Here is a 19417-nt window from a genome sequence, read left to right on the forward strand (position 1 = left end):
TCACTTTATATTTTAGCGATGAGTCAATGTCCCAACTAAAATCAATACTACTACTTATTATTATTATTATAATTATAATATTGAAAAATTTATTATTAATTAATACTGTTAATGGGATAGATAAATAAATATGTGTATAACGATAAATAAATGGTCATTTTAGTGTCTGTTATCAGCGCTAATACGATATAGATATGTTTAGTGATCAAGTTAACTACCTACCGCAGAGAGTTGTCCCGGCAGCTAAACGATTATACCGTAGTAGTATAATATACTCTGAATTGTTTCCCACAAGTTTTTTTTTTTATTTATTTTTTTTTTTATAGAAAGAAGAAAAAAGACTTTAATATAAGTATAAAATAAAATGAGATAAACTTTCAATTGTGTGCTATTTAAAGAGATATATAGAAACAGTTGTGTAGCTGCATCTGGAATATAGAATGAAAGAAACGTCCTAGTGAGGTAGCAAGGACGTATGTAAATTTTTAAAATATATAAACTGGTCGTAAACTACAATACCAACACATTGAAGACTTCTTAAATTTACGCACATATTATATATACAATATCCAAGACGCCGTCATTAAAAGATCACGATAACGACCACACACCGTTTTATCATCAATGTTTATGTAATTTTTTTATCTTTTGGTTTTTCGATTCAAAGAAACATTAACTCCCGAGATTTTCATCCAAAAAGTCTCGACTCTAGTTTTTTAAGAGAAAACTATATAGTTAGTGACTAATTCAAGGAATTTTTTAAACAATAAATTAATTCCATTAATGAATAACTGGAGAAAAAAAAACTCGAGCGGATATTTTGCAAGGTTCTGGATAGAAATAAAATAAATTACTTAACGAGCAGCAATTGGTAGGTATTACATTGAACGTAATATGAGATATTAACTATTAGACGGTGTTTTCTAATGAAAATCAAGTTTCTCAATATACAGCATACTTATTATTGAATTGAATAAGCCTCGATGATCTGCTATTGATCAATTCGATGGACGCTAGAAATCATGTATAATGTTTATAGGCCGGTTGTAATATTTTTTTCTCGCCTGTTTCACTAACCTTTTTTTATTATTATTTATTTATTTTTATTATAATGGTTTAAACATGCTACCGCATCTTATTGGCCCCGTTGTTATCGAGGACGAATTGAAAGGCCGGCGCGTTTGATGCTGATGCAAGGACATCCTCGTACTCATGCTACACAGGAGATTAATTCCCGAAGGAGTCCCGGATTTTAATAAAAATTCTCACCTACAATTCTATGCGTAATTATTTAAAATATTTAAAAAAAAAAAAAAATTGATAATACACTGAGAAAAAAAATACTTTTATTCAATTAACAATTTCTTGGTTCAAGAAACTCGCCGACGATCAAATATTCTATTATTATTAATTATTAATTTCTGAAGAGAAGAACATCAATATTTATCTTTGGATAATAGATAAACATAAGAATAGCTTAATTTAAATTAAGTAAAAATTATTTCAATCAATTTAATAATTTCTTGAGCTAAGAATATATATTCTTGAAAATTTTCAAAAACATAAATTCTTGTATCAAGAAAATTTTCTTAATAAAAGTATTTTTTTTTCTTTGTGTATCATGACTTTACAAATTGGAGCTTTCAATAAACTAGATTATAAAAATAAATAAATATAGTATACGTGATTATTGTTGATAATTAAATAAAACGGTGAGACTTAACCTGAGAAAAGTACAAGCAATCATATGATGAGAGTATTCTCACCACGTTTTCTATCTCGCGAGGAGCTAAGCCGGATATCGCGGATCTTCAAAGAGCCGCAAACATCGTTAATATAAATTACCCATGCCATAGTCTACACACTACTTACTTTTTATTTTATTTTACTTCATTCATTTTTCTTATAACCCAACATATACACACCGATTTTTTTTTTAATTATTATTTTTTTTTTCCTTTTAATTCAGTTAATTCCACCGATGTTCAGTGTATTGTACTTATATACTTTGGGTTTTATTTGCGTTGTCGATGATACCGATCTTTTCAAATAAAAAATAATATTTTCAATAATTGTTTTTAATAAAATCGATGTATGAAGAAATTACGCCTGCACTGATAAAAGGATTTGTTTATAGTTAAAAATATTTGTTAATATTTAACAAATCATTTGTTAGAGACCACTTTTTAGTCCTTAACAAATATTTCTTAGTATTTAAAAAGATTTATTGATATTTAATAAATGAATATCAGATTTATTAAATACCAACAAATCATTTTAAATACTAAGAAATATTTGTTTGATACTAAAAAATGGTCTCTAATAAATGATTTGTTAATTATTAACAAATATTTTTTTAATACAAATAAATCCTTCTATCAGTGTGAAGAATAAAACTCTAATTTCATCAAATTTAGTGTTATCTCAATTAGGAAAGCAAATACATTTTTTCTTTTATGTAACTTGAGATTAAATTAATCATATTAATCATTATATCAAGTGCAAACATGTGACGTTACGTCGACAGTTATATTTAGCGTCTGTTAAAAAAATATAATATTAACTTTTATAATTTCCATCGGACAGAGGAGAGATTATTTTTTCGCTTTATTTTATTTTATAATTTATTATAAATTGTTATATTATAATTTTTAAAAGAAATTAATATTCATATTGACTGGATTAAAATAAAAAAAACCTTAAATTTTAATTAAATTATATAGTGGTATTGGATTACTTAATATACACGACACTTATCGATTCGACATATATGTATAAATGAGAGAAAAAGGTTTATTCATAAATGTATAAAACTAAAAATTAAATATACAAAAAAAGTAAAGGGATCTCTCGTCGCCTGTCAGTTGACAAACGTCCGTCACTTCCAACAGTTGCACCTTGTGATTTTTTTTTCGGATCACTACAGTCAGTCAGCTCACCAGAGTTTATTTAGGTAGAATAAAATGAAAATAAAACTTAAAAAAATTCAATTCAACTCTTAGGTAATTGGTAAAATACTTTGCCCTTTTTATCCTTTATTTATTTTATATACAATATATATGTATGTATAAAAGATACAGAGTAACATCAGTCACATCCATTATTTAAATGATTATTTATGGGATGAGAGACATAAATAATTCGATCAGGGGCAACATTCGAATATGGTATCAATGACAAAAATACATGGAAGCAGACGGGCATCATAATCAGATACTGCATACAAATACGATCAATATAATTTATTTATAAGATTTTATTTTATTTATTTATTGCATATTTGTCTATTAATGGTGTAGGCAATAAATAAATATCCATACGCGAAAACCGATGACTTGAAAAGTGGAGTTGGGTATTTCGATTCGTCACTGTCAGACAATGCGATGTCACGGAAGGTGAGGTAACAACGCATTGTGTAGATGAGACTCAAGATTGTCCGGGTGAAAAATGATCCGCGAAATGGGGGAGGCATTCCAACAAGTCTCAACACCACTCAACAAACGAGAATGCTAAATAGAAGAGATTAAGCCTAAAAATGTTTCCCAATCTTTTTTTATTGGTATACGGAAAAAACAAGTGGCGACACGCCCGTCGAAATATTAAGCCCCGTTCTCATTAAAGTAACTACTGCCTTAAATTCCAATTTCAATGCTAGAACAGAAGATTACTTAATAATTATAACGCTAAAGCAATTGAATATAAAGAGAATGTCAAAGTATGATAAAAAATGTCATAAACATTTAATTTACATTGTAAGACAATGTGCAAGCTGCGTGTCACTAACGAGCTCGTCACGGTTGTCTTCTTTGAGTATGAGTACGTTTAAGGATGTCGCTCAATAATTGCTAAATATTATTGTCGATTTAAATGTGACGATACATGTGTCTGATGACTAAATTGTTAATTACGACAAAGGTAATAAAAAATAACGCTCGTTAACGATCGTTAATGACCAATTAATTATTTCAACAACAATTACAGCCACACGTTTAACGTTGAGGTGATTACGGTTATCACTCCACTATCTGAGTTCTTTCGAGTTAATCATGTATTTATATATATAAGAAATAAACCAACTGCAGTTGAAGTACTGAGTAATTGCCTTTCTCATTATTAAATGTTTCAGTCTATCTCGAGTTAATTATATGAATTTATATTTCCCATTTAAAACCTAGCCTGTCGTCTCAGCTGCGGTGTCCGAGCGGTTAAGGAGATGGACTTGAAATCCATTGGGTTTTACCCGCACAGGTTCGAATCCTGTCCGCAGCGAACTATTTTTTTAATTTTTTTAATTAACGAGCTCAAATTATCGCTGATAGCGTTTATATCACCTGGGTAAACATTGTAAGTTAACACAGATAGTATACTTGGTCTATAAAGGCGCTGTCAAAAACTTTTTCCGTGAGCTGCGGTGTCCGAGCGGTTAAGGAGATGGACTTGAAATCCATTGGGTTCTACCCGCACAGGTTCGAATCCTGTCCGCAGCGAATTTTTTTTTTTTTTTGTCAATTCCTTATCAGCCAGAGGTGCATTTGTACTGAATAATTGGGATTATTGATTATAAGAATTGTGAAATAAAAAAAGACGCAATTCGGCCATACCCGAAATAGAAGGTAGATTTCATAGAATGAATTATAATTTTGTCTCAATAACTTTCGTTTGGGGATATGCAAATTCAAAATTTCGCAATTTTTTCAGTTTTTCAATTTTGTTTTTGTAATATCTCGAACGCTATTGTAGATATAGGAACGGCCTTTTGTTTGTTTAAAAGGGGACACAGGGTTATTGAAAAAAAACATTTTGGAAAAAAATTGTCAATAATGTCAAATTTTGAATTTTTGAAAATCGTTAAAAATGACGATCGAAGTTAAAGTTTTAGCTCAATTTTTTTTGTATAATACATTGCACTCATCTTAAAAGATTCTGAAATTTTTAGAAGGGTGTTTTTTTTTTAAATATCAATTTTTGAATTTCAAAAAAAAATTTTTTTTTGTTTTTTGCAACTTTTAAATAAGGTAAAGTTATGCAGATACATAGTATTGTAATTTTGAGGATTAAAAATTGAATACATTACGTGGAAATATTGATTAATAAATTAATTTCAACTTTTTTTTTTATTTTCTATGCGTTAAGGATGACTTTGAGATCATGTCCAAAAAATAAAAAAAATTTGAAATTAATTTATTATTCAATATTTCCACGTGACGCATTCAATTTTTAATCCTCAATATTACAATACTATGTGTCTACATAACTTTACCTTATTTGAAAGTTGCAAAAAACGAAAAAAAAATTTTTTTTTGAAATTTAAAAATTGATATTAAAAAAAAAAACACCCTTCTAAAAATTTCAGAATCTTTTAAGATGAGTACAATGTATTATATGAAAAAAAATTGAGCTAAAACTTTAACTTCGATCGTCATTTTTAACGATTTTCAAAAATTCAAAATTTGACATTTTTGCTAATTTTTTTCCAAAATGTTTTTTTTCAATAACCCTAAGTGTCCCCTTTTAAACAAACAAAAGGCTGTTCCTATATCTACAATAGCGTTCGAGATATTACAAAACCAAAATTGAAAAACTGAAAAAATTGCGAAATTTTGAATTTGCATATCTTTTGAAAAAAATTTTTTTATTGTTTTTCCTGTGGCAGAACTTCGTTTTATGATAAACGAAAACTTCTGACCAAAATTTGTCCAAATCGAAAGAGATCGATTCCAACTATTTGTCAATTTGACATGGAATGACCCAATTGCCAACTATTTCTTTAAATTTCGAAATTTAGTCATTTTTAAATGGCTGTAACTAGTCTTTTTGTAGAGATAATCATACTTTGTCTTAGAGTTTTGTAAAGCTCAAAGACTCTACTTTAAGAATATATAATCGTTTTTTGTAAAAAATTGCGTAAATTCAATTTAAAACAAAAAAAAATTTTTCCCATGTTAATTAAATGGGAAACTAAAATAAAAATAGCGACCCCTTAGAGTTGAGCTACAGGGCTCATGTTTAGTGAGGATTTTTTTTATATCAAATAGAAACATTTGAGAGGGTAAGAGTTAAAAAAAAAAATTAAAAAGTTTTTTTGAAGCACCCTAACATATATATAAATATTTATATACATATATAAATTTTTTAACTAACGTTATTTTTGAGCTTTACTCTAGTAGTTAAGTGATATTACGACAAAATTCCGAGTAAATTCCGACATGAGGACCAATGCAAAAGATTGATTTCTATGAAATCTACCTAATTAGGTTAAGCAGCTGCGGTGTACGAGCGGTTAAGGAGATGGACTTGAAATCCATTGGGTTCTACCCACACAGGTTCGAATCCTGTCTGCAGCGAATATATTTTTGTATTTTAATAAATGTAATGAGTAAGTATTTAAAAAAAATTTTTTTTAAGATGCATAAAAATATAACGGTAAAAGCTCAAGCTAAAAAACTTAACAGCAATGTATAAGTTAGTTGAACACAAGAAGGCGGAGAATAAAAAAGAATCCGCCCAACCCGGTTGTCTAGACAATGTAATTGAAGTAACAAAGAGTCTGCAATTACACTAATATAACTCTTTTTTTACTCGTATGTATATACCGGAAAAGAATGGCCGCAACTTCTCAAGGGTCATTTTGATTAAATTACGAGTGTAGTAGTCGTAAAACTGTCACTTTATATTTTACCTTCGCATACACGATATAATATATAAATATAAATATAAGTACATCATCGCCGGAAGTAATGCAATTCGATTCACAATTATTTATATATTAATTTTATTTTTCCTTCAACAAATTAGTGATTCATTATTAAATAGCTCATGGCCAACGTGTTAAAATATAAAAATAATATTCCACAAAAAAGAATCGTAAAGATGTCAGTATGCGGATGTATTAGAGCACTTTTTTTTTAATCCTTAAAGAATAGTGTATTGTTGTTGATTATTCAGATAAATAAGATTTCAATAGTTATGTGAGTTTCCTTTTACGTCCCGATTTGCTCCGATAATCAAATAAGCCTACCATTCTCCGTAACTATTACTTTATTGTCTACATTGTTCTTTAATGATATAATTAAAAATGTTAATCAATGAAATTTATTGTGCTAATGTCTATATAAGAAGATTTGTTAACTGACTGGCACTTTTTATTACTGTAATAACTGTTTTAATTTTGCTCGAAATAAGTTTTCACAGAAGTAATCAAATCATAAAATTGAAAATATAATAACTATAGTATTGTAATTGTTGAGACGAATGTCATTGTGATTGTTAATAGAATAAATTAAAAAATAAAATAGAGGGTTAATCGAAGAAGGTGGATGACAATGAAGGAAGAAGAAGGGGTCGGTGAAAGTATATAGTTTAAAGGGGGTAAAGTTTAATCTTGCGAAGAGGCTTTTCATCGCGTGAATATCGAGAGAATTTGTCGCTCGGTTGGAGGCGACCCGAGTGAAAATAGATCAAAAGAATTTTCCATCATCTCTTGTTTTCTATACACACGGAAAACTCTTACTCTCAACTCTCTTTGGATGCCTTGTAATGCGTACTCAGAGATCCTTTCCTCTCTTTCGCTCTCTATACTTTTGATGATACCAACAAGACTGTATAATAATAATTTATTATCTTTCGCCAACTCTAGACACACAACCTTGTTTTGTTGATAATATATATATAAAGAACGTCAAGAACAAGAACAAGTTCAGCTTGGTATTTATATATATTAAGTATAATAATGAGTTGAACGATGTTATCAAGTTGCGAAATTAGTAGTGCTTTGTTTAAAAATTATCTTCTATTATATTTTCTTAAATATCTTTTATACTTGTTGAAAACTCTTTAATAAACTTACTTTCTTAAATAACTTGTCGGACTTGCTTAACAACTTTTCTATACTCACATTTATAATATACCTTTTCATTTTTATATCCCCAAGGAAATTTATTATTTATAAATTTATTAATTCACCTCCTTCGCTGAGCATCCATTTGGATCTTTAATAGCTTTTTTTATATATTTCTTGTTAAAATTTAGCATTAAAAAAAGGGCTTGCAAGATTTTTTTCCGTATCTGAATAATTAAATGCATTGTATGTAATTAATTACATGTCGATATGAGTGATAGTAAGTGTGAATAAAGGAAACGTCATCTCATTAACTAACATCGAAAAGGAAAAAAAAAAAACTAAAAAGTCATATGGAGCAAAAATGTAAAAAAAAGGCAAAACAAAGTGTTAAGTTATTATTCAAAGTGTCTAACCATGACGTTTGGGTAATTTAATTTAAAAGTTTCGCATCTGTTTTTCATTGTAGAATTACACCGAAAACATATTATCAGTAGGAATACATCATCATAATCAGCAGTAGCATCAGCATCAAAAGTATCCTCACGACTATACTTAAACACGGTCATTTATAAACCGAAAATCACACATCACACCAATATAACCTCACAATATATATATATATATATGTATGTATATATGTATGTATATATAAAAGAACGCGAGCCATTGCGTATCCTCCATAGGAATAAGTTGAGAGATTCAAAGCCCGTCGGGAATGTCTCCTCATTAATAAAAGTGATTCCATGCGCGTCTTTGTCGCCTATATATTGCTCCGTTACTCGTTCAAATCTGCACAGATGCGCCGTTCGCCATCGGGAATACGCATACGCATTTTGTTCCTCGTTTCACGGTATTGAGACTACTCATCCTAACTGAACGAGATAATAACTGAAATAACAGAACCATAAAGATAGAGAGTGAAAAAACAGGAAGAGCATTGTTGCTTTCTACTCATCGTGATACCAAAACTCTCTAAGAATTTTAAGCACGGGCATACTTTAATCAATTTAGCTTGTCTACTATGCACTATCTCTTCTTTTACTTTTAATAATATTTGAATTTTTGTTCCTGCCAACCATTTTATTGGTATCTTAATTATGTCTTCGGGTTTTGGAAACTACTAAAAGTCAGTTGGTAGTTAAATAGTTGGTAAGATAGAGCATACGAGCGTTCATATGGAACTGAAGGGGTTGGTTAGTGAACTTGGCTGGGAATAAATGGAGAAAGAGAAAGAGGCTCTACATTAGCTCTAATCTAAGTAAACTAAACTAATACTTGTGATAAGTACGTTAAGTATGAATTAATAATAGTTTGGCTGTAGCAGTAATTGGAGTCTGAAAATTAACCGACTAATTTGTGTCGAGGTGAGGGTCTTATTTAATTATAACCACCGGCACCTTGGATCTAACTAACTAACTCTCTTTGAATCAAAGTTAATAATATTATATCGAAACAATCGCTAATTAACGGGCTCGACAATAAAATTATTTATTTTTTTCGAAAACTTATACGTGCCAACAAGAATTAAAAATTGTTGAGGTTTTTTTTTTAGAGATATATTACCTGTTAATGGGCAGTTAACTTAAAGATTGTAAATGATAATAAATAAAAATGAAATTTTAATGATTAATTGTGAGGTTGAGATTTTATTTTGTTGAAATTACCACCACGTGGAACTTGACCTTGGGATATATGTTTAAGATTGGAGAAAGAACCGACTGAGAGATTGTTAGATAAGGAAATAATAAATGATTCTTGACCAAGTGACCGAGGTAAGGGCAAATATGTGTGTGTATATATATAAATAAATATAAATAAAAAAAGGCAAGTGAAATGGTATACAAAGCAAGCTACCTAAAGCGGCGTCTGAATATATCCTACGAGTATGGAAATTAAAGCGAAATGTCAATATTAATAACGTAAACTTTTGTTTTTATTAAAACTTTGTCAACGCACTAATTTATTTTAATCCCGCATGTATAATTATGAAACGAATTTTTTAAATGAGGGTAATTTTTAAAAGTTAAATTTACGAAATAGAAGGCGCAAGCATACGTGATTTGATAAGCTTGAGAATAACTTGAGTAGAAAAAAACAAGTGTACAACAAGCAATGATTTGTTAATTTAATCATCGTGCGTGATATATATTTTGTTTGCATTAATTTATTCAGGGCCGTTTATTTTTTTCGCAATAATATTAAGTATAAGAGGATCGAGTTAATCTCATGTATATTAATTCAACATATACATTTGAATATAACGATACAATTGAAGATATAAAAAATTTTATGTGTCGCGTGGCACATTTTATGTATATAAAATATACATATATATAAAATGTGTATTTAACGGTCCACAGAGCCGATAAATCATCAACTTTCCGCGGGATAACGATTTGAAGAATTCAAAACGGGCGCGAAGTGATTAAACGAGTAGTTGTCATCAGTGACGCTTACATATTACATGCACTGTAGACAAACTTAATGATTTATATTACTGAACGATCTTATGTCCGTTAACTTGCAAATTATCACCGTGACAAGTCTCTAAGAGTACATTTTATTTAATAGTCAACACTATTAATACTTATTTAAAGGATATCATCAATAATAACCTGTCTTTAATTTCTTCAAGTACTATCATTTTGATCTTATTCCGATAATATCTTTATTTATTCTTACAAATAAAAAATTTTAAACCTTTATAAGAGTCCTTAATAACAAAAATTTAAAAATTATTTTAGCAATCAATTGACAGCCATGAAGAATATATAACACGGTTATATTTCTAACTTTTCTATTAAATCATTAAATAATTCTAGCAATCTTCAATTACTACGCGAGTGTCATCGTAAATAACAGTGTCCGAGATTTATGCAGCTGCAATTATCTTCTGCTGTTTAAACATGTCGCTATCTCACACATGCCACAAGATGTCCGTTATTGTCAACTTTTTAGTTTTTTATCTTTTTAAATCAAGTATGCAAGTGACTATACGTTTAATTACTTCCAGAAGTAACTGAAATAATCATCATCCATTTAATAACAAAACATTAGTTGATCATGAATGAATAGAATAGCGTAAAAATGAGTGAGTTTAGTTGTTAGTTGTGTATTTTAGATTCATTCATTGAATATTTAATAACTTTAACCCGATGAGAAGTTCCTCATCGGAGTTAATAGATTTTTAGACATCTAGAGCTGAATAAATCTGGCTTAGAGCCAGACAGTACGGTTTATTATAGTTTTGTTATGACAGTAAAACGTTTCGGTAAATTAATGCCGAAACAAATGTATCTTGTGACCCACGGCAACTGCGATGTACTCTTAATTGAATTGGTAAACATCGTAAGTTAACCAGTAAGTAGTCGCGTCGACGTAAATCACACAACGTAGTCTTGTAAACGCTGACGGTCTCTCCAAAGAAAATAAGAAAACTAAACTCAACGTATAACAGCTCTAAACAAAAAACGACGCTACAAATTAAAATATCGGGTGTTAAGATCTCAGCCTGGTCTGTCCATTTTTTTATTTATGTATTTTTTTAGTTATATATGTATATAAATAAAATTTGATAATATACTAGCGTGTACACACATATTGTCTGGCTGGTGGCTGGTGGCTGGTGTGTTGAAAAATTTGATTTTATTTATACAGTAGAGTATCATAATGGTCTCAGGATGAGAATACTGACTACTTTAAGGAGAGTATGTTATTCTCACAAAAGCACTCTCAAATAATTCCTGGTGATTAATGACTTGTCACAGTTGAACTTAAAATAGAAATCGTCGAAGATAAATGATATATTTAACGACTGCTATTTTGCTTAATAAATTAATCTCGTGTAATTAAAAAACCAGGAATCACATTTTAGTGTGAAAAAATATAAACATAACAGACATTTTTTAAAACTCTTTCAAATATTTTATCGTCATCTAATTAATTGCACTGATTGAATAATTTATTAACATTATTAAATACTACCAAATTTTGATTTATATCACTGCAAGGGTAACTTTAATGTTAAAAAAATATGAAACTATTTAAAATATTTTATCGTCAGCTAATTAATTATATTATAAAATATTTAACATTACGTTTGTTGATTTTATTCGGTAAATTTTATCAATATAAATATTTTAACGAGCAATGAGAGAATGTAGTAACAACAATTTTCACTCGAATTGAACATACTTGGCGAGTATATGGACGGGTATAATAACTGACGAAAAAATTCATTTGAAATGTGAGCCTCGAGGTAGTGAAAAATGCAAATACCCGAATAAAAAATGAATAAAAAAAAAAATTAGATAAAATGTTAAGTTGCGTAGCATTGATTTTTAAAAAGGTCGTAGATAAACAAACCTAATCCGAGGAGAAAATCATCGAGGAGAAGTAGCAAAAGTATGCTGGATAAGTGGGAAATTAATAACACCCATAAGTATTCACATGTACGTAGTGTCCGTATGTATTCATTGCATATATATGTATGAATTGGTAAATAGTGTATATCAGAGTACCGAGAGTTAAATCTTAAATTCTTTTATTCTTTTCCTCTCAGCATCTTTTCTCTTTTCTCTTTGCAACTAATGCAAGTACAGTCCAAGTTAAGCGGTAGCGGCAAAGAGATAAGACTCCCATTACTGAAATACCGATCACCGACAACAGACATATACACACAACACACATCGGCCAGTCACACACGGAACTTTATTACATTTTTTTCATTATTCTTATATACCCCGAGCAATTACTTTAAGGCACATGAAGTCCGCAAAGGTACGAAACTTTAATAAATATTATATTTTTATTTTATGCGTCTTAATATTTATTTTTGTTTTTAATTAATTATAAAATTTATTTAAAATTATTTTGTGATTTTTTTATCAATGAAGCTAAAGAGGATGACAAAAATAAATGATATATAATGAAAGGTGGGAGGGTATGATGTATACGAATATTTTTATATATGTAATAGCAATGCGGATTCAAGGAGTAGAGGTATACTGAGGATACGTGGCTGTCATGAGAGTATGATTTGTCGCGACGTCGACCAGCTGCCGCCCTCGTTACGTTGCTGTTACTCTTTCTCTTTCTATACGAATATATACTCTTTATTTCATTTGTCCCTTACATGTATTTTGTGGTATTTATAAATGTATATACTTATACTGATATAATATATTAGAAAAAAAGTAGCAGCAGCAGACCCCAACTATGAAACCCGCGTGTGTCTGACTTTGCAATATGTTCCCGATCTGCACACATTCGTTAAAAAACAAAAATTGCCAGGGTTTGATGATCCACTGATAGACTTCATTTTTATTAATTATTTAATATTGTAAAATTATTTATTAAAATTTAATAAAGCTTATTAATATTAAATATTAACAATTCTTTCTATAAGTATATATATGTTTTATAAATTAATTGGTAAATTCGGGGGAATAAATTCGACAGGACAATAAATTTTCAAATAAATTAAAAAAGAATCGATTGAAAGGCTTGATCGTGCGAATCGATAATCTAAAGATCTCACGATCGAATCGAATACAAACTACATCTTCGGAGCGATGGAATATATAGTGTATAATATAACCATGGGACAAAAGGCCCTTGAATCCCGGAAACGGGGATCGCAAATAAAATAAAATAAAGTAAAATAAGGCAAAATGAATAAATACAATTAAATAGACGAGCAAGGAAGAGATTTGCGAGCTTTTTTGTCCTCGCCGATTATTTTCTCACAGTATAAAACAAAAAACAAATAAAAGAAATAGTTGTATCATTTGTAACAAAGAAACTAAAAAGTCTTTTTTTAGAGTTACGAACAAAGGTATCGATAGCAAAAAAGGTTTGTCTTGATTTTTTATTTCTTTGGATGGATTGTATCGAGCAAATCGACAGTATCGGCCGACTGTCGTCACTGACAAACCTTAAGACGCATTCGTGCCAATTGAATTGCAGATTATTTTCGACAGATGGACACGATATGGCCCTCTACTGCCTCTGCTGCCTCTGCTAAGCACTAAACGACTCCGAAGACTTTGCTGATACCTATTTTTGCCAAACTTTTTCCTCTCTTTATATATATTCCGATAAATTATTTTTAGTTAACTCTAAAAATTATTTTTCTTCTCAATTAAAAATTCAAACGACTTTATTATTAAAATGTTTGATAAAAATATAAATAAATCAGGAAGATTTATTAATAATTTGATTAATACTTTCTGAGTAGAACGCTTGCACAGCCGGCAAGAGTAAGAGCCAAAGTCCGTTATCCTTCAATATCAAATAAAAGAGAAGAGTCGGCTGATGGGAGATGCGACGAGAAATATAACCCACAGTTGTGTATTGTATATGTATGTAGTTGGATAATGTGAAGATTTAACGGTGTGATATAAACCTGTGACGAACTTGACGTACTGCGTGTGCCAGAGTAGACCGAGTGATCCGATCTACAGCAGGAGGCCAACTTGACACTGAATAAGTCAATGTCTCGATTGGAATTGTCGGGTCGACCGTTATGGATTGCACTGCCGACTCGAGGACGATACTTTAATAAAACTTTACTGACTGTCTATTTGTATGTACCCACTACACTGTTTTTTTTTCTTCATCGAGAAATTTCATGCTAATTCAATATTATTTTTATTTATTTATTCGTTAAAGTCTTTCGAGTTTGGAATTTCTCTAAAATTGGAGCAAGTTAATAAATAAAAAATGGTGTTTGGGCGTGGCAAAGCTGCTGACAATACTCTATGTAGCGCATAGTCACCTACTTGATCTATTATCGTTCTACATATGTTTAACATCTTTATTAAATTATAATTTCGTTTAATTTATCTTCATAGTTATACTGATAAAATATTAACTTGCTCAAGAGAAATAATCTTTAAAATAATTTTTTTTAAAATAAATTGAAAAGATGATTCTATATCCTTGGAAAAGTGATATTGACATGAGCAAATGAGTAAATGAATTTATTAATCAACATTTAAGTATTTATAGGTAAAAATATCCTTGAACAAAGGCGGAGATAAGTAAAGTAAAATATATAAGTTTTTGAGAAAAAAATGTTCGAAGCGAGATAGTTGATGGGAATGGGGACGTTGCGATGCTGTTGCTGGTTTTAATTTATGTAGGAACCTAGAAAACTCTCGACTGAAGGCAAGATACCAAGTATAACCCCGAGAGAGTTTAGAATAAGAAGGGAGTAGCGAAGAGCGAAGATGAGAGTCAACATGTGACAGAAGCAAAAACTACAAGTCGTTATAATTTATACACTAAACGCCTCAAGTTAAGAAAACTTGCTTTTTATTATTATTATCATCATCATTACTTCTTTTTCATTCCATCATTCTCCATTTCATATTATACTCGATCTTATTTTTATTAATTCCCCAGACGGCCTTCCCTGCCACGTGGATAATATCATTCATTTATTTGTTAATGATACCATACAATTAATTGCATAACAACAATCTTTAAATCTTTTATTTGGTATTTATTTTGAAATAATTGACTTATCCTCGGATTTTGTCGAATAAATACGGTGGTAAGCTTTTCGCTTATACTCGAGAGTATCAGTTGGATCAGTGACTACAAAGGAATACGAGAGATTAAAAGAACAAAATAAAAAGGCAACCAACAACTCCATTCTCTGTCTGAGCTCGGTGGGTTTAAAATATAAATTTTTATCCTCAAAGTCTTGTTTGGGTTTGGACTTCAATGTTACATGAGATGAGAAACCAAATTCGCAATATTAAATTATTTTTGGTGCAATAGTCGTAGTATTTTCTCCGAGATAGAGATAAAACGGTCTCTATGTATAAATAAAAAAAGAAAAAATAAATAAATAAAAAAGGTAGTATGAGAATAAACGACTACTAAAACTCGCGTAGTTTTGCCTTTGCCGGGAAGATCTCGGGATACCGATAACCCAGGAGACACATCGCCACCTCGTCGAGACGATCGTAAAATTTGGTCAGCAGGTAAACACTTTTGCGGTTCGTTTGAAAATCCACATCTACAACATCCGCCATCCCCATGATATCACTACACTGTTGAAAGGGCCACTGGGAGCCTCGATTACATATAGACTAGTTAAGGAATATTTAAATAAATGTATTAAATAATAATAATGATAAATATTTAGCACAAAAAGGCAATAAAAATCAAAGTGTGTGTGTATAATATAAATTGATTTAAAAATTTATGAGATTAAACAACAAACTTTCGCAACACACATTTATTGGTTATATATAAACGGGTTTTCAGACTACTCCCGGTTTCCGTTCCATTCGGAGAAGATCGAGTGTAAGACAGAAAAAGGGATGAAAAAAAGTAATCCTCATACATACACATTGACATCGATAGACTTTAGTAGTCTCACAACTCACAAGTTAAGTTACTAGTTACTATTTACTGTTTACTGTTTATACTATTTACTACCAATGAGCATGGTTCCGGTCTGGTTGCCGCGATCTATTGATTTCCCTGCTCTGTGCTCTCCGGTAGACTCCAGTAGTCACTACTAGTCTCTGGTTATAGGTTAGGTACACACATATTATTGACTACTACCACTATATTCTTTCGTACATCTGTTGGTCGCATAATTTTTTCGAGCGGTCGTTGCGTAATGGAAAAGCGATAAATTCTTAGGCGACCAGTAACGCCGGTATATTTATTTATATATATTAAGTCTTGTACGTACTTAGACTATCAACGCGGTTTATTCTAAAATTATAAAAATCCTTTTTCTCTTACAGAAATAATCACCGAAGGCCTTTCTCTTTTCTCAATGAAAAGACCAATAATCATTCACCATCCTATTATTTATTATCATGTTTAAATTGTATTCATTCTACTTTTACTGCTACTGCTTCGGATTTAATTCAATCAAAAACTTATGTATTGATACTTTGTGTCTCTATATAACTTACATAATACATTTTATATCTAAAGAATGAAAAATAGAAATTTATAAATAAATTTACAAGTTAATTAATGACTTGAAACTTTTAAACTAGCAAAGATTTTCTTAAAGTTATTTTCTTCTTGCTTACATCATAATGAAGTAAAGTTAACTTGATGAGATTTAAAAACCCAACAAGTTAAGGGTAGACTTTTTTTTAATCAAAAGTTAAAGACAAGTACACTCAAGCATAAGCATAAACATAAGGACACATATATTTGTGTAAGTATTTTTTATTTTAGTGAGTAGCTCTCTAATCTCCGGTATTAAAAGTAATTTATGTGTTGGTGTATGTTATACACCCTAACCCGTCTTATTCAGCGATCCGTACGCCGTACGTCGACATTTCTCTTTGCTCTTGCGGTGTTTCGCTTTGGAAGAGCGGCTCGTGAGCACTGTCGACAGCGATCGGTGAGACAAGACATTCGTCACATGTCAGCAGTGACGATAGTATAGCAAAAAATATACAAAAAAAAATCCTCGAAAAAAAATTACCAGCACATTAAGACACAAAAGTGATAATCAATGCTTGCAAGCATTTCATAACAATAATATTATGATGATGATGATGATAATGATAATAATAATAATGATGATAAAAGTATTGTTTGGCGGCGAATCGAAAGATCGGTAAAATCGGTACTCGGGTTGGGTTCGGAACTTGGCGACACAAGTTTACTTTTATTTAAATGTTTGTTCCTTTTATTTAGGGCCTGACCCTCGGGCTTGGACTCGGACTCGGGTTGGTTAGTTTTGGTTCTTAGCCACTTGGTGACCGGTGTGTGTCTGTGTCTCTCCTTAACTCCTTAACTTTTGATTATTTTTTTCTCTATCTCTGTCTCTGTCTCTTTCCCTCGGGGACCCGGGAATTAATAGCCGAGCGTATTCCGCCGGTACGGTGTCGGACGAATACACGAGCGCGGTTACTCGTACACGGTGTGCGGAACGTTAAAAACTCGCGGGACGATCAACCCGTTTTCTCACGGCAGCCGCCTGGCTCTTGTCTCTTTTCTCTTTTCTTTCCTCATTTACCATCGCTATCACCCATTTCATTTTCTCTCTTCTCTCTTTTCGAATAATCTCTCTACCACTCAATCTCTCTTGTTCTTTTTCTTATTCTTACTCTTTTATAATATATACCTTTCTGTACAATCCCACAAGAATATATAAGACACTTTTATACGTGCTTTATTGCTTTACTCGAAAAGTTCACTGCTGACCGTAAGTTAAATTATTTTTAATATTATTATCATTATTATTCACTACCAGAGGCTCCAATCTCCACGGATAAAACCCTCTTTGATGCATTTACTCCTTTTTTTACTAAAATAACAACAACTTTTAATTTAATACGTTATTTATTCACTTAATTATGCTATAACTCACTCCCAGTTAAATATATTTATAAATTTATAAATATATATAAGTTTGCCTTACTGATCATCATTTTTATTACTATCACATTATTTTCATCATAAATTATTTAAACTACGACATTTATCAACAAAAAATTTCATTTTTTCACATTTTTATTTCAAATTAATAACATTATACTCTAGTAAAGTTATTATTATTGATGAAAATTAAAGTTATTCATCAATCAGGAAGATAAAAAATGACAAAAGATGAATAAACAAACGATAAGTGTCTCACTTTAAATCATCCAGATGTATAAATGAAATAAATAATGAAATAACTTTTAATCAACGCGAGTAGTAGTCGACTACCTACAGATAATTTATTCAAAGCATCAGCTCGAATCTAGAAAATAATTCGACGAGATTTTAATCTGAGAAAGAACCGATCATCCGGATTATTTATTTATGTATTTGAGGATTTTTAAAAATTACTCTTACACTAATAGAGAATTTACAAAACAAAATTAATTACCATTTTTTATGCCTCTGATTCATTCAATGGAATTTATTTATATTTACAATTAATTATATTAGGAAATTCAGTGCCCTTGCTAATGGATGTACTCATTTTTATTTTATTTTTGTAAAAGTGTTTGTTAACAAAAATTACCCACTTAATCACTTGACAATAACATTAAATCTTATTGACGTCGTGGTGGGTTAAATGGTCTCACTAAATTTATGTTTGTTCTAATACTTGTTAAAAAAAATAAAAAGTACAATAAATAACCCCGTGTGCTGCGAATAAAAAAATAATAATAAAAAATATAAATAAATAATAAAAAGTAAAGGTTGTACAAGAGAGAGTAAATAAGATACCGGTAACAGCTAAATGGTATTCGACACCCCGTCGCGAACGGATGGTTACATGCATCACGTATAGACCGGGAGTGACCAGGAGCACACTTTACCTCCTGCCAGACATATTCAAATTATATATATCCCCATAAAAGTACTCATATAACTAAAAAAACAAACTATTTTTAGTGTTAATGCGTGTGTTAAATGTTCGCGCTTTCTCCGACGGACAGAAATTATCAATATAATTTCATTAATTATTATCATCATTATTATTCTGACAAAGGTATTAATTTGTCAGGTTGTTAAACAAATACACAGAGTATAAAATTATATATGATTGAATTCTCAGCTTGATTATAACCCTATAGAGATGGATATTAA

At 30.3% G+C, this 19417-nt stretch overlaps 1 protein-coding gene and 3 non-coding genes across 4 annotated transcripts in view; 3 read left to right on the forward strand and 1 right to left on the reverse strand.

The window, feature by feature from the left end:
* Nucleotides 1-19417, reverse strand: part of LOC123272391 (protein vestigial) — a 57981-nt gene that overhangs the window by 32658 nt on the left and 5906 nt on the right. The window lies entirely within an intron of this gene.
* Nucleotides 4188-4269, forward strand: Trnas-uga. Its single transcript has one exon. It is a non-coding gene; the product is annotated as a tRNA-Ser (tRNA).
* Nucleotides 4406-4487, forward strand: Trnas-uga. The gene has a single exon. It is a non-coding gene; the product is annotated as a tRNA-Ser (tRNA).
* Trnas-uga lies at nt 6263-6344 on the forward strand. The gene has a single exon. It is a non-coding gene; the product is annotated as a tRNA-Ser (tRNA).

The sequence above is a fragment of the Cotesia glomerata genome, linkage group LG10, assembly GCF_020080835.1.
Source record: "Cotesia glomerata isolate CgM1 linkage group LG10, MPM_Cglom_v2.3, whole genome shotgun sequence".
NCBI classification, from domain to species: domain Eukaryota; kingdom Metazoa; phylum Arthropoda; class Insecta; order Hymenoptera; family Braconidae; genus Cotesia; species Cotesia glomerata.